Genomic DNA, 15,567 nt, shown 5'->3' with positions numbered 1-15,567 from the left:
AAACATGGCCTTCTAATTTGTGATGCAATTTTATTTTCCCCTCACATTTCTTCACGAAGGTCAGTGTTTTAAATATGTTAAGATTCCACTACAGAAAGAAAAAAAGATCATTTTATTATTCATTTTCTTTTAAACCCGTTGTGTAAAACCCAATCCAATGGCCAGATAGACTTCAGTGGCATTACTCAGCTTCTGAGTCAGCACTGAACCAATATTCCAACGTGGTGCTGGGGCACAGTGTTCTTGGAGAGGCCATCTTTTGGATGAGGCTTATAATTGACGTCCCAACTATATGAGATCACTGAGAGCCGCTGGCACTTCCCCAGCTCTCAAAGAATAGAGCTGTTAACAGCAATATCCTAACCAAAGTCCCACTGGATAACAACATTCTTACTTTAATTGTCCTTCAGTTTTCATGATGTTCCTCACTTTCTGCTCTAAACAATATGTTATACTGTGTAGTGTATAATGTTGCTGTTAGATATAGTTTGTAGAACACTTTGATTAAAGAGGCTATATAAAATAGTTATCATTACTACTTGTGTTGAGAAGCAAACAACATAGCATCACAGAGCCATAGAGTTTAAGGCCAGAAGGCCTATCAGACCATCTTGCATGACCTTCACTATACCACGAGCCACCAATACCACCCATTACCTACACACTAAATTCAACAACTGAACTTAGACAAAGTATTATAGCCTACAGCCCACATCTGGAGGAGATACTAAGTTTTTAAAGGAAATTGCAATTATAGTAATAATCTATATAGATTAAAAGGTCTGAAAGCCTCTAGGATAAGTAATATCTTACCAGAATCCATCTGATTCTAATGTGTGTAAACTAATTCTTGTGTAATGTGCATCTCCTCACCTGACTGACAAAAAAAACTTACTTGTGTAAAATTAATTTTAAAGCTGAATGTCTCAAACATAGTTCAAGAAGGAAAATGGCAAATCAGGATAGCAACCACACAGAAGCATATATCTTGCAAAACAGATAACCCTCATATAGATCAGAGACGGATCTAACAGAAACAGCTAAAATATAATGGAAACTAAACCTATATCTACAATGCAACTTGTCACAACCCATTCATTCCTCCATATTTTAGTTTATCCTCAACTAAATAAATAATTTTAAGGCCTGATCTTGCAGCCCTTGCTCATGACATTAATTTTAACGTTTGCGGCAGACCTCAGGACTACTTGCATTAACAATGGGACTAACTCCCAGAAGTAAGGGTTGTATGATCAGACTCAACAAATGACAGCTCCATATTCCATGCAAGTATAACTGAGTCAGTTAAAAAATATGAGAAAGCATGATTTATCTCAGCTTCATGAAGATATAAGGAGATCCAGTGCCAAATCCTGCTTGCGTTACCTCGGTCATGCGATTAATTACATTGTATTAGTGGAACTACTCTCAGGAGTAAGTTGAGCAAGGATTTGGTTTCGGAGCCTACACAATACTTAATACCCTCCATGCAAGTTGAGGATTCTCTGCATTTCACAGGATTGGGCCCTTGGGATTTAAATTTCTGAAAAAAGAAAAGGAGTACTTGTGGCACCTTAGAGACTAACCAGTTTATTTGAGCATGAGCTTTCGTGAGCTACAGCTCACTTCATTGGATGCATAGCATATCGTGGAAACTGCAGAAGACATTATATACACACAGAGACCATGAAACAAAACTTCCTCCCACCCCACTCTCCTGCTGGTAACAGCTTATCGAAAGCTCATGCTCAAATAAATTGGTTAGTCTCTAAGGTGCCACAAGTACTCCTTTTCTTTTTGCGAATACAGACTAACACGGCTGTTACTCTGAAACCAAAAATTTCTGAAGGAATTTCTCTAACTATTCTTAGCCTTTTGTATTTATCCATACATTTTTACAATTGCTTCAATATTCTGTCTGTCTGAGGTACTTGTATGGCCCTAATTACCTTAGTCTCTGAGCACCTCACACTCTTAAATGGATTTATTCTCAGAATCCCCCTGTGAGCTAAGTAATATTATTATAAGTCTCTAACCAACAGTCTTTTACATCTCCAGTTCCTCTGTGGGTAGTGCCAGCTTTAGGATTGCCACCTTTGCATACATGAATATGTTCCCCTGGTTCCAGGAGAGATGCATGGCATTTTGAGGCTGGGCAGTAATTGTGTACAAGCCGTAGGAAGCCCCTTTCCCTCAGGCTTTCCACTGGAATTCTGTCTACATTAACTCTGACAGTGATTGGGGACTATTTCTGGAAGCATTATTTTAAGAAATCTGGGAATCCATTTTATTTTTAGTCAAGTACAGTAATTACTTTTATTAATGAAATAAGAAATGGTTCTGTTTTGTTTTAACTGGCTTGTATAGGAAAAGCTAAATAGCAGAGCTATTCAAAAAACTGGCCAGGTGACAACAACACTAGCTAGCTGAGTTGGATTTCAATGGGCTAACAAGCAATCATCCTGTCTCCATATAATTAAGGCCTTTCTCCTTCAAAACTTGCCAGGCCATACTCAGTTCTTCCCTTTTTTGTTGTGACCTCAACTTCAAAGACTTGAAACAATATCTTTGGCCCTAGTAGTTCAGTGCACATGATGTGCTGTTTATAAACAAAATGTAGAGAAGTAAAATAATGGCCCTGAGGTATCTGTTTCTTCTGGTTTTAGATTCAGGGTAGAATAGGCTGAAGCTCTATCATGGCTTCTGTCTTCCGTAATTGGAAACTGGAGTTCACCCTCAACAAAGACAAAGCAACTTCTAGAATTTAGAGGTGCTTGCTATACAGGTTGGTTCTATTATGCCAGGAGTACACAAGGATCTACAGAGTAAGTTCCAGTGATTAAGACTATAGACTTGTCAGGAGACGTGGGTTCTATTCCTAGCCAAATTAAGTTGGGTAGTATTTTAGCACAACAGGTGATTTTGGGCAAGTAACTTAACCCTTTGAGATTCAGTTTCCTGTTTGTCAAATGGTGCTTGTACTAGAGAGCCTGTCTGGTCTACTTACGTCCCTTGAAACTGTGGGAAACAGCACCCTGTAATTTATACTGTGCTGTGTTTAATTTTGCCTGAGGGTTTATTTACCCTGACAGTGTTAGAACAGTTTGTTGGAGGGTGTGTTTGCTTTAAGGAGACTTACTACTAAATCGTTAATTGGGATTAAGAGCAGGCAAGAGAGTTTTCTCATGTTTTGTGCAGTCGTTTAACACTTTCTTTACCTGATGCTATCTGTATGTGGCTATGAAGCATGTCCAAATAACTTCTTCAAACATATACTCACCTTGTACTGTCCCTGGAAGAAGATTAAAACCTTATAGAAGGTACAGATAAAAAGGGGTTAATGCTTACAGCAAGCCCTAGCTAGCTACAAAACATTAGTATTACAGCTGTTTGACTTCACCAAATTTAAGTCAGCCCCAGAAAGGCATGCTGGGAAAAATTCTTATACAAAGGCAACCCTCCACCAAAAAGCATTAGTAGGACCTAGGATTTGGGTATGGTTTGTATTATTCCTTTACATTTTATAGTTTTTTGATTTCCTAGGATTTATTCTTTACTTGTTTATTATAACATGAAAGGTTTTTGCTTGAGGTATTGTTGCTATTATGTGAAACAGACTATTTTTTCCCTGAAAGAATAGCTATTAAAACAACTTTAAATAAGTTGTTTTAAATAAATTAAGAGCCTGTATGTAACTATAACATTCCCAGTACTAGAAGATCTAATTTTACTACACTTATTCCCGGGAGTAGGCCTATTAATTACATACATGGATAATGGCCACTCGTACGAGTAAAGACTTCAGGATTATGCCCACAATCTGAAAACACTAAATGCCAATGATACAATCTTCCTCATTTCTGCAGTATTAAGGTTAGTTTGCTTTGATCCACTGGGTTATTTAAGTAGCTACGTTAATTTTAGTGGGAATATTTTAAAATGGTAAACTAGATCTTTCATTTCCTCATAAATGTCTAAGAGATAGAAGTCTACATCAGAATTTTTTTTTCTTTATTCCCTGTTAAAGGTGCGTGAGAACTCCCATCCTGAACCATTCAGATTTGGAAGCAAAGTGGCTGTTACTTAACTGCTATGTGGGACTAATTCAGACAAAACTTACAAATTATTTAGTTGTTTCTAAGTAAACAAAGGACTTGGAGTCAAAACCATCCAACTGTGCACATAGCCGGTCTGTGTAGTCATGCTTCAGGGCACAAACGAATCTCTAACTAATGGGTGTCAGGAAGTAAACTTTCTGAAGGCAGGTTAGCCAATTACTACTGCAGGGTTCTTATACCTTTCCTTGAAGCACCCAGTACTGACTGCTGTTGGACACAAGACACTGGATTAGTTGGACTGGCCTGACCCAGTAAGGTAATTCCTATTATAACCCACTAGTCAGTATGTGTTATGGGAAGATCGCCATCTTGGCTGGCACACAACATTCCTATTGTTGTTACTTATTTTCTGTCTTTCCTCTTCCATTTCTTCTATTTGATTGATTGTATCTTTTCTTAATTTATCTCCCTGCTCCTATAATTGGTTCCACACAAGCAGACCCTTACACCCATGTGGATTGAAGTCAATAGGGTTCTTCATGGGCATGATGGTCTTCCTGCATGTATCCCATTGGAGGTTTGGGTCTTCCAAATGTAAATTCTTTGGGGGCAGGGACTGTCTGGGTGGGATCCAAGAAAGTACTTAGGTGCTTGAGTCAATGTTTTAGACACCTAGGTCTCAGTTTTGGCTCTACTGTAATCCACAAAACTCCCACCGAGCCCTCCAGGCACCTCAACTCACTCAGCACCTCTGTTTTTCAGAGTAAAAGTTCCCTGTATTCCTGTCTCTGGGCATGCACGCTGCTGCCTCACTCGAGGTGTCCAGACGTCTATCTCTTGCTTAAACCCCAGAGGAATTCACAAACCAGGGTAGACTGGCATTTGGCTGCTTAACTCACATGCAGGACCTGACACTGTAGCCAGGCTCCGAGAGCACCTACCAGACCAGGTTCCATTCAAATCTGGCCAGAAGAGGAGGAAGTGGTGGTGGTACCCACCTTATAACTTCTAGCCCAGCGATTAGAGAACTCTCTTGAGAGGTGAGATATTCCTTCCTTTGAGGTTTTTAAGGTCAGGCTTGACAAAGCCCTGGCTGGGATGATTTAGTTGGGGACTGGTCCTGCTTTGAGCAGGGGGTTGGACTAGATGACCTCCTGATGACCTTCCAACCCTGATATTCTATGATTCTATGATTTTCACAATGTTCATTTTACTTCAAAATCTATCTTTTTTGAAATTCAGTTCAACCCCCAATAAGCTTCAGTGCCCATGCCCAGCTTCTGCAGAATGAAAGCAGCCCTCTTTTAAAACTGAGCTAGGGCTCTTGGAAACAATGTGAACTTTACAAAACCACACTGATTTCTTTTAAACTGGCTTTTGATGGTGCATTCAGATACATTTTAAACAAGCAAACAAACTTCTCATCCTCTATATGCTATATAGGTCTGATCCTGGTCCAATGTAGGAGTTTTCCCAGGACTTTCAACAGCAGCAGGATTGGGCTCTGAAACCATGAATGTTTTACACAGTTTGGTACAGTTATTCTCATACAGGAAGACAGGGAAAATAACATACTTTAATCCATCCTCATAGCGTAAATGGAAACCCTGAAATCTGTAAGTGGTGGAAATGAAGATATTCTTGCACATAAAAATGTTTTGGACAAAATGCAATTAGTGTTAGTTGCACACTAATTTCAAATCCTGCTCTGTACATACATGATAGGTTTCAGAGTAACAGCCATGTTAGTCTGTATTCGCAAAAAGAAAAGGAGTACTTGTGGCACCTTAGAGACTAACCAATTTATTTGAGCATAAGCTCACGAAAGCTTATGCTCAAATAAATTGGTTAGTCTCTAAGGTGCCACAAGTACTCCTTTTCTTTGTACATACATGCTGTATTGTGCTGATCTTGTGAGTTGTTTGCATGTGCATAATTCTACCAATTCCAGACACACCTCCACCACTGAGTGCAGTTGTTCATGGACCAACTGGCCGCTTATCATTGATATTAAACAAATTTGAGTGGTCAGTAAAAAACACTACACATTAACACAGTTCATATAATGCATGGTACCATCCAGTGAAATCTGCAATGATACACTGAGAGCTTCTAAAATAATGGTGAGAAAATCCTGTGTTTGGTGTTGTAGGAAAACATTTCCAATGTCATGTGGACTCAGTGATCCTGAGATGTTAGGCTTATGGCCAATACTGTAGGCAAAAGGTATGTGTCAAAATGAACACACTATCAATTGGAGCCATAGTGTGTAGCCTCCTTAAAGGACTACATGTCTGTACAAGCTGCCTGGCCTAAGCATAGACATCTGCCTTGTCAACAAAATGTGGCAAGTACCTCCCAGGTACCCACCCATACAGTGAAAGATTAACCCTGTAAACTACAGTGTCCTGAAATCTACTGACATTTTTGTTGCCTGTCATGGGATCCCCATGTGATTTATTCTATCTATGTATGGGTCTAGTGACAGCCTCAACACCTAATGAATATTTATCATGGTTCACATGATGATCTATTGCTGGATCCTGAGTTGCTGACACCCCTTTGACCATCATAATATCCTCTGTTCTCATTACCCTGTAGCCTAAATTTTCAAAAAAATTGCAAGATCAGATTTTCAAGGGCTCAACACCCTTGCAGCAAGATTTTAGAAAGAGCTCACTCGGGACCTAGCTGCTCCCATTCTGGTACGTGGCCACATTTTCAGAAAAGCTGAGCAACCCAGTGTGCTGAGCTCTGATGAAAATCTTGCCATATGTTTGAATACCTAACTGGAAGTTGAACCCATTTTAAAAGCTGGCCCTGATTGTGGATCCTGAGCTCTTTTGAGTATTCTGGGCTGTATCACTCAACTTTGCAATGGAAATTTTCTGACTCACTCCACTAATGACTAAGATTTAATAACATTATATTACCAAGCCTGTTATTAAGTCAGTCATAAGGAAAATAGATTTTAATTAAGAGTGTTAAAACCAGACAATAGAAGCAGGTCCTCTGAAAATGCTTTTCAAATCAGTAAGCATTAAAATGTTTCAAGTATGGTAATAAACCTACATTTTGCTGATGGAGTAAAAAGTGTTGCTGGCTTTTTTTAATCTGCTTGACTGTAAACTGGTATGGGGTGGGGTGGGGTTGAGAGGAAATAGTAGCCTGAAGCTGCAACTTGAGCACTGCTTCCTACCCATGTGACTCCCCTTCTTGACTAACCATTATTCTTAGCTGTTCTTTGGCTTCAAAGGCTTCCTTTTTCCTATATTTGGTATCAGAATATGAATTTACATTTACATAATCTATCTTGACTACTAATCCACACTGAAAATAGTAATGTATTTTTTAGAGATTAAGCCTGCTTTTAAGTGCTTAGAAATTATTTTTGATGTTTGAAAGGCAGATTTATAGTGTGGAAGATTGGTTTGCCAAATTTGCTGGTTACACTATACTTCTGTTTGAAACTGTAGCAGGACAAGCAAGCAACATTAAAACTAGAGCCAATGAATAATTCATAGTTACTAAGGGTTTGTGAAGGAAAGTAGACAAGGCAATTTAGAACAACAAAGATCTAAAGTTTCAGAGTGGTAGCCATGTATGCAGAGTGTAGTACTGCATGCATCTGATGAAGTGGGTTTTAGCCCACAAAAGCTTATGCCCAAATAAATTTGTTAGTCTCTAAGGTGCCACAAGTACTCCAAAGATCTAAAGTGTTATCTTTTTGGCTTCTGATTTATTTATAGATTTCTCCTCCATAGTAAATACAAAGGAAAGAAGAGTACATTCAAACTAAATTGTCAAGCTATTTATCATCATTTAAAAAAAACCTTTTTAAAAGGTTTAACTATTTAAAATTAAAATGCAGGGAAACCAGACTAATGAAACTAATTTCTTTACCATACTTTCTCCCCTTTCTTATATATACATATCAGTTGTTGCTGGGGTTTGCTCATGATATTTATACATTACATTCATATGGATTTCAAAGCATTTTACAAATATTAATGAAGGAAGACTCACAACACCCCTATGAGATAGGTACGTATTTCTACCACACAGGCAATGTGGTTCAAGGTACTGATCACAAATACTGAATTCCAAACCTAGCTCTGTTACAGTCTCCCAGGAACCAATTCCTACTCTGCATTCCCTTTGCACTGGCTATGCTATGCAAATAGGCTAGAAAGCAGCTACAGGGGCCTCTCATGGGATGACACCTGTTAGAGTCTATAGTACACTGGTTATGTCAGTGCGTTGCATCCTCACTGGCATTGACTGCATTGAGCTTCATTCAGCTGAGACTTTATTCTTCCAAATTTTAGGGGTAAGCTGCACTTATTGCTGCTTCCCATTACAACTAATTGAATCACATTTATGTGTGGACACAAGGTGCTTTTCAATAAACTGAGAAGGAACCATCATAAATTTCTCCAGATTAGACAAGACCTAAAATCTGCTCCTACAAACCTTTACAAATGGGAGTGTTCTTGTATTCAGATATGAAATCCCATGAACTCAGTGGGGCTACTCCTGAGAGAAAGGAGTAATTGCACAAGTAATGTTTTGCAAGATTAGGCCCAATAGCACCAGCAAAGTTTAGAACTCGCTCCTTCACTTCAGCAGGTGTGAATGCTACCCCCGCTTCCATTAAAAATGGATGCAGGAATATGTAGGAATTTAGGAACTGAAATAATGAATCCACTGAGTGGGCCATCTAGCCCAGCATTTTTTCCTTCCCAATGACCAGGACCACATGTTTCAAAAGAAGGTCCAAGAAAACCTTTGAAGGACAATCATAGAATAATATGCCCATAGTTTCTCCCTTACTCCAGGCCTGAGTCTAAGCTGTGAAATATGGATTTATACAGTATTCCTTGTAAATGTTTATGTCCTTTCAAATATAACTGGAAGTTCTCCCTACCCACACAAATGACTAATCCTTTTTAAAATCCTCCTAAGATCTTGACCTCATTGATACCTTGGAGCAATGGGTCCCATGGGCTAATTAAATATTTAAAGAGTCCTTTTATCAGTTTTAAGTTTGCTGCCTTTCAGTTTCATTGGGCGTCCCCTTATTATTGCATTACGAGAGAGGACCAATGGGAGCATCCTGTTCATCATAGGTAAAATGTTACTTCCTCTGGTCCATTTGGGAAGGAGAGGCAATATACTGCTTTGAGGCACTGGGCCAGATTCCCTGCTGCCCCTGCATGTTGAGGCATCAGTTTGCACCTTTGCAAGTGGTTGTAAAATGCTACCATTCTTGTGAGTGGAGAATTCTGAGTTGGTAGTATATTACACTCGTTTTTGAGGTGTAAGGCAGTGCGAATAAGGCCCATTCTTCTGTACTTTCAAAAGCAGAATTTAGTTCATTTTTATATTATTTATTCAGACTTGCTGACATTAAGAGTGCTGTACTAGGAGCACTGACTTACTAAATCCACAATCCATAAGATAACACAATGCATAACAAATGCAGGAGCAAATCTTTAATCCAAATGAAAAGCAACCAGCCAGAAAAGTAATTACCTCAAAGTCCAGTCTCCTTCCATACATCTTAGCCTTCCCCAGAAGCCCAAACAAATAGATGGGCTCATTACAGTGAGCCCTGAAGGTCAACATCTTTGGGCTATTTCTGCCCCGAAGGGGAGGGGATTGAATTCCAAAGGTGAGGCACCTTCACATAAAACAGCCAGCCACTAGCCCTCTTTTAGGCTGCAGCCTGAGGTCCTTTGCTGATTGTAGCTGGCTCTGAGGTGCTACGCCTTTGGAAAGATGTCAGTAGTGCAATCCTCAGAGCAGCTTTCCTTTTGTTCAGCACGGACAGGCTCATGCTCCCTCCCCACACAGACATAGCCGTCTCTTTGGCTGTTGGTGTTGCCCGCTGGGCTAGCTGGCCACTGCACCAACTTGAACTCCCCAGTATCCTGTAGCCAAATTATTACCGTGGGTACTCCTCAGACAGAGGACAGGGTGGGGTAAGGGAAGGGTGGCATTAAAGGCACCTTGCAGCCTCTCCTCCTTAGTGAGCCTGCACAAAGCCATCCACCCAGTATTTACACCAGAGTCAGACTTTAATACATTAATATAGAAACAACAAATTAGTCACAGTAAAAATAACAGGTTGTGAAATTTCTTCAGGACACCCCTCTTGATCAATTTTCAAGTGGTATTTAGATGGTACCTGATGGTCTAACTCAGTAAGGAAGAAAAGGCTGGGTAGTCCTGTCAAATAGTCACCTCTCAGGTGAATTAAATTCTAGGTTTACTTGGTCTTGCCTCAGCGCAGGGGATGGACCAGCTCTACATTTTTCGGATTAATGTGAAAAGCACCCTCCTTCAAAGGAGGACGACGCTTTCAGGAGCCAACAGAATTTGCTATTCTGTTTTGTCAAAAAAGAAAGCCAGCTTCTAACGGACTGCCTGACTTTTTCAGTGCAGAATGAGTTTACTCCTCAGACATGTTTTAATCCCAGAGCTGGTAAAAGATTAACAATAACTGAAAATGTGTGTAGTAGTTCTCTTGGAGATACAGTCAAGCCCTTGGCAGATGAGGTGTTCATAGCAGGTGCTGGATTTGCTATAAATGGACAATTTATAAACAGAGCTGACAACTGGGAAAACAGAGCAGTGGGAATGCTGTCATTCCAGAGACCAGTAGTTGATTTCCTATCAGATGGTCCCCAGCATGGGATTATTGATAGCTACTGTTCTGAAAGAGAGCCAGTTGGCTTATGCATGAAAGGGTTTTACCTCAATTCATGTGAGAGCTACTGCTAGATATTTTCAGTAGGCCAGTGCAAATTAGCTCCTTAAGTTTGTGCTTCCTTAATTAACAATTTACATTGTTTTTCCTACTTAATTTCTCTACTGATTGCACTGTATGTATTTTCTGGGGAGTGAAATCCAAAAGCAGTTTTATTTAAAAAAAGAGAAGTCTAAGTATAGTATAATGTTTTGCCTTTCATTTGGTTGTCTGTGAGAACTGCTTGACTAGCCATGCATATTTGCACCTTGTAAATTTTAGGTACTAACCTTCAGTGAAGATACCTTAAATTGGACTTAATTCCACAATGATTTAATCATTTAAAGCATCCAGAATAAAAATCAGCTGATACTATAAATGAGACACTTCTGACTCTGAGAAGCAGTCAGCCTGGGAGCCAGGCCCATCATACCATTAAACTTCATGCTCCTTGGTTTTATGTGATTATCACTTTCACTTAGCATTCTGATTCAAAGAATATAAAGGAGGAGTACAGACTTCCTCACAGTGGTTTATGCCCAAGCACTGATCTGTTTTCTTTGTCAGAAGCATGCCAAGGAACTAAATAGAAATGTAGAAAAGTTGAATGATGTCATTAGAACATTTCTCTTTTCTTGCTTTGAACTCTCCTTCTTCTCTACTTCTTCCATATTTGTAAATGTAAATACATACAGGTGGCAGAATGCCTTTATTTGGGATAAAAAGAAAAGGAGTACTTGTGGCACCTTAGAGACTAATGCATCCGATGAAGTGAGCTGTAGCTCACGAAAGCTTATGCTCAAATAAATCGGTTAGTCTCTAAGGTGCCACAAGTTCTCCTTTTCTTTTTGCAAATACAGACTAACATGGCTGTTACTCTGAAACCTGTCTTTATTTGGGGTGGCATTATAATCTGGGCCCCATGCATGACGCAATTATGGAGTACCACAAATGGCTACAGAATCTCTTTGCCTTGGAATGATCTCTGTCTTCTTGCATCCTATTTTAGCTTACTGCTTTTTCATTTTGGAAGAGTTTAAATTATGCAGGAAACAAGCCTTCGTATAATCTGGCAAGTGATTCCCACTTAGGAACGAAGCAGCAGCGTATGACAGTGATGGTAAGTGATTCTGACACCCTGGAGAAAGTACAGGGAGTTTCAAATTCATATGACTGGGTCATAAATAATTAAAATGAAAGAAATCTGTTGCCTTTTCTTGAAGTGGAGCTAGTGCCAAGCGGCAATGGGAACTGAATGCAGAATGTGAGTTGAGCAGAGATAACTGTAGTTCTTACATGTCTTTTAGATGTCTCTCCAGCCAAATTGCTTCAGTGACAGCAAAATATCAAGGTTTTTCAACTTGAAATAATACGTGCTTGTTGCAAGTCAAAAACTGTATCCTGAATTCGAGTCGGAGATGAACAACTACCTTACAAGAATAACAAATTTATCTGCTGAAACCATTCTGCAGATTTAAGATGTAGCAAATACATGTATCTTCATCTCTGTGGCATCAATTAGTTTCTTATCTTGCTTTCAAGATAACTGTCTGCATAGCCATAGCTCAATGAATAATATTTCTCTGTGGCTAACAAGAGAAACTGCAGTTCATGAAGAGCATGAGGCTTCAATTCAAGCTTAGAGAGAGGGCTCAAGGTCCTGCTGGATCATGCAGAATCTCTGGGTTTGGATTAGTATAAACCTGATGACATTACAACAGATGATGCTTCTACCAATACTAAAGAATGATCTGGTATCACTTTAATAAAAGCCATCTGAGTGATAAAGAAGAAAATTTAATTTAGAACTGCTGCATCACTCCCCAGCAAAACCCATGTGGAAATTATTTAGATTTCAGTGACATTATAATGATTCTGCTCATCACAGAAATTCATTAGATCACTCAGCCTAAGTCACCAATGAAAGACTTGATATATTCAATCAATCAATCAAATTGAATTGCTCAGCAAAGTGAAGATTTTGGGGAGCTTTGTTCCATTTTTCCAAGAGACCCTGCCATTTTTAATTGAGAAGGGTTGCTCTGTTGACATCCTTGAAGATCACAAGTGGCTCCATTCTTGTATTTCTCATGGATATTATATCATATCTAAGTGAGTTGAATCTCCAACTTCAAGGTAGTTAATCAATTAGTTTCTTATCTTGCTTGCAAGATAACAGCCTTCCAAATGGTCACATTCTTTGCAGGCCCATTTTCAGATGAACCAGAAGAAGCTAAGACCCATGGTCAGCTAGACTGATTGAATTATGATGCGTGGAACCAACTTTGGTCAAGAAAACTTGCTGAATTTCTATAAATGTGATGTATGCCATCATATACGCCATCATGTGCCAGCAATGCCCCTCTGCCATGTACATTGGTCAAACTGGACAGTCTCTATGTAAAAGAATAAATGGACACAAATCAGACGTCAAGAATTATAACATTCAAAAACCAGTTGGAGAACACTTCAATCTCTTTGGTCACTCGATTACAGACCTAAAAATTGCAATTCTTCAACAAAAAACTTCAAAAACAGACTCCAACGAGAGACTGCTGAATTGGAATTAATTTGCAAACTGGATACAATTAACTTAGGCTTGAATAGAGACTGGGAGTGGATGGGTCATTACACAAAGTAAAACTATTTCCCCACGTTTATTCCTCCCCACCCCCCGCTGTTCCTCAGACGTTCTTGTCAACTGCTGGAAATGGCCCACCTTAATTATCACTACAAAAGGTCCCCCCCTCTCCCGCCCCGCTCTCCTGCTAGTGATAGCTCACCTTAAGTGATCACTCTGGTTACAGTGTGTATGGTAACACCCATTGTTTCATGTTCTCTATGTATATAAATCTCCCCACTGTGTTTTCCACTGAATTCATCCGATGAAGTGAGCTGTAGCTCATGAAAGCTTATGCTCAAATAAATTTGTTAGTCTCTAAGGTGCCACAAGTACTCCTTTTCTTTTTATAAATGTATGTAAGTGATAGATATCCACAGTGATACAAGAGGGTTACTGTTTGTGCAAGCCTCTCTGGAAATACTTCTACGTTTGTGAAGACACATTTCCTAGCACAAATCTGAACAAATCACCTTTGCAGTAATGCCTTCAAAACACATGACAATGGATAAGTTGCTGGTGTGTTGAGACCACTGCCTCTCACACTGACCAAAATTGTCTTACTGTTTCCTTGTACTCCCCCATCTGTTTGTATCCATTTGTTGTTTCTTGTCTTATACTTAGGGCTTGTCTACACAACATGCATGTGATGTTGTCAACAAAACTTTTGTCTTTCACGGGTACTTAAAAAAGCCCTCCCCCCCGTGAAAGACAAAAGTTTTGCCGACGCAAGTGGCAGTATGAACGAGGCTTTGTTGGCAGGAGCACTCTCCTGCCGACAAAGCTACTGCTGCTCGTGGGGCTGGAAGTATTTTGTAGGTAAAAATGCCAACAAAATACAATAGAGAGCGTTCACACGCACTGACTTTTAGCGACAAGGCTGTGTCAACACAGCCTTGTTGCTAAAAGCTGCGTAGTGTAGACAAACCCTCAGATTGTAAACTCTTCGAGGCAAGGAGTGTCTTTTTGTACAGCACCTAACACAGTAGGATCCTGGTTTATGAGTGGGGCTCCTAGGCTTTACAATTATACAAAGAATAAATAACAATTGTAATTGACAAATCAAAGTAATACAATTGGCTAACAGCCTGGATCCAAAATGTGTTACTCAAAGATAAAGCCAGGCATCAAAAATATAGTTTCAGAGAAGCAATGGCAGGCTTCCCTTTGATACACCTTGCCCTGCAGCCCTCAAAGCATATTTTCTCTTTCTATGTGTTTTGTGAAGTGCTTTGTTTGCCTGCAGTGCATAGCTGTGTACATTTAACTCTGACAAAAACTCTACTTTGTACAAGCAAATTAGGTGCAGCTGTCAGGCTCTTGGCAAATCACCAGTGTGGTCCTCACATGCAAAGTTTGTGCACCTCTGTTTTAGAGTGTGTTATGTATGGGTGGGCCACCAGTATTTTAAGGATATGCATTGTGTTAGGTTTGTGTCATGTATACTAATCTCTGTAGTGGTTTCACAGTCACTTTGAAATGAAGAGACACCTAACAACATGAAGGGTTAATGTCTCCAATCAGTCCGGTGGCCTCTGGTAGCACAGATAACCTCCTCACCAGTCAAGCAGGGACTAAAGGACTTCTGTGTTTACAGTCAGACCCAACTTGCCGCACCTGTGCAGCTTGTCAGGCCTGGAAGCTGGTCATAGAATCATAGAATCATAGAATATCAGGGTTGGAAGGGACCCCAGAAGGTCATCTAGTCCAACCCCCTGCTCGAAGCAGGACCAATTCCCAGTTAAATCATCCTTAAAAAGGAGGAACTCAGCCCATTTTGGGTGGCACTCTATATCAAGAAGAGGTAGAGCCCTCAGATGTCAGCACTGGGTTCCTTACTGAGGAACAGCCTGAGTGTACAGCCAGCCTGAGCCCTCTGAGAAAGGAAGATGAGTTGGTTTGTTTCTTTAGTTAAAATCCTCGGACTAACTCTTAGTCTTTAGGCACACAGAATGGGGAGAGAACTGAGACTATCTGTGGGATCTGTAAGAGGGAATCTGGCTCCTTGTAGGGTGTGGAACTATTTTCCTTTTCATTTGCACTGTTTTACACTCTTTCTCTGCCCCATGCTGCCCTCTTAGAAGGTTGTGGATTTGCTAAAAGATACAGCTGGAGGGCTATGCCCCAAACTCAAGGAT

General features: G+C 39.9%; 1 protein-coding gene and 1 long non-coding RNA gene across 2 annotated transcripts in view; both read left to right on the top strand.

Annotated features, from left to right (window-relative positions):
- LOC141987327 (endogenous retrovirus group K member 9 Gag polyprotein-like) overlaps positions 1–15,567 on the top strand; it is a 262,863-nt gene that overhangs the window by 51,346 nt on the left and 195,950 nt on the right. The window lies entirely within an intron of this gene.
- Positions 4,885–13,562, top strand: LOC141987330 (uncharacterized). Its single transcript, XR_012639498.1, has 3 exons — positions 4,885–5,098; positions 11,819–11,929; positions 12,117–13,562. It is a non-coding gene; the product is annotated as an uncharacterized LOC141987330 (long non-coding RNA).

The sequence above is a fragment of the Natator depressus genome, chromosome 5 (assembly GCF_965152275.1).
Source record: "Natator depressus isolate rNatDep1 chromosome 5, rNatDep2.hap1, whole genome shotgun sequence".
In the NCBI taxonomy this organism is placed as follows: Eukaryota; Metazoa; Chordata; order Testudines; family Cheloniidae; genus Natator; species Natator depressus.
Note: the sequence above shows the minus strand (reverse complement) of the source record. Positions and strands in the feature narration are given on the sequence as shown.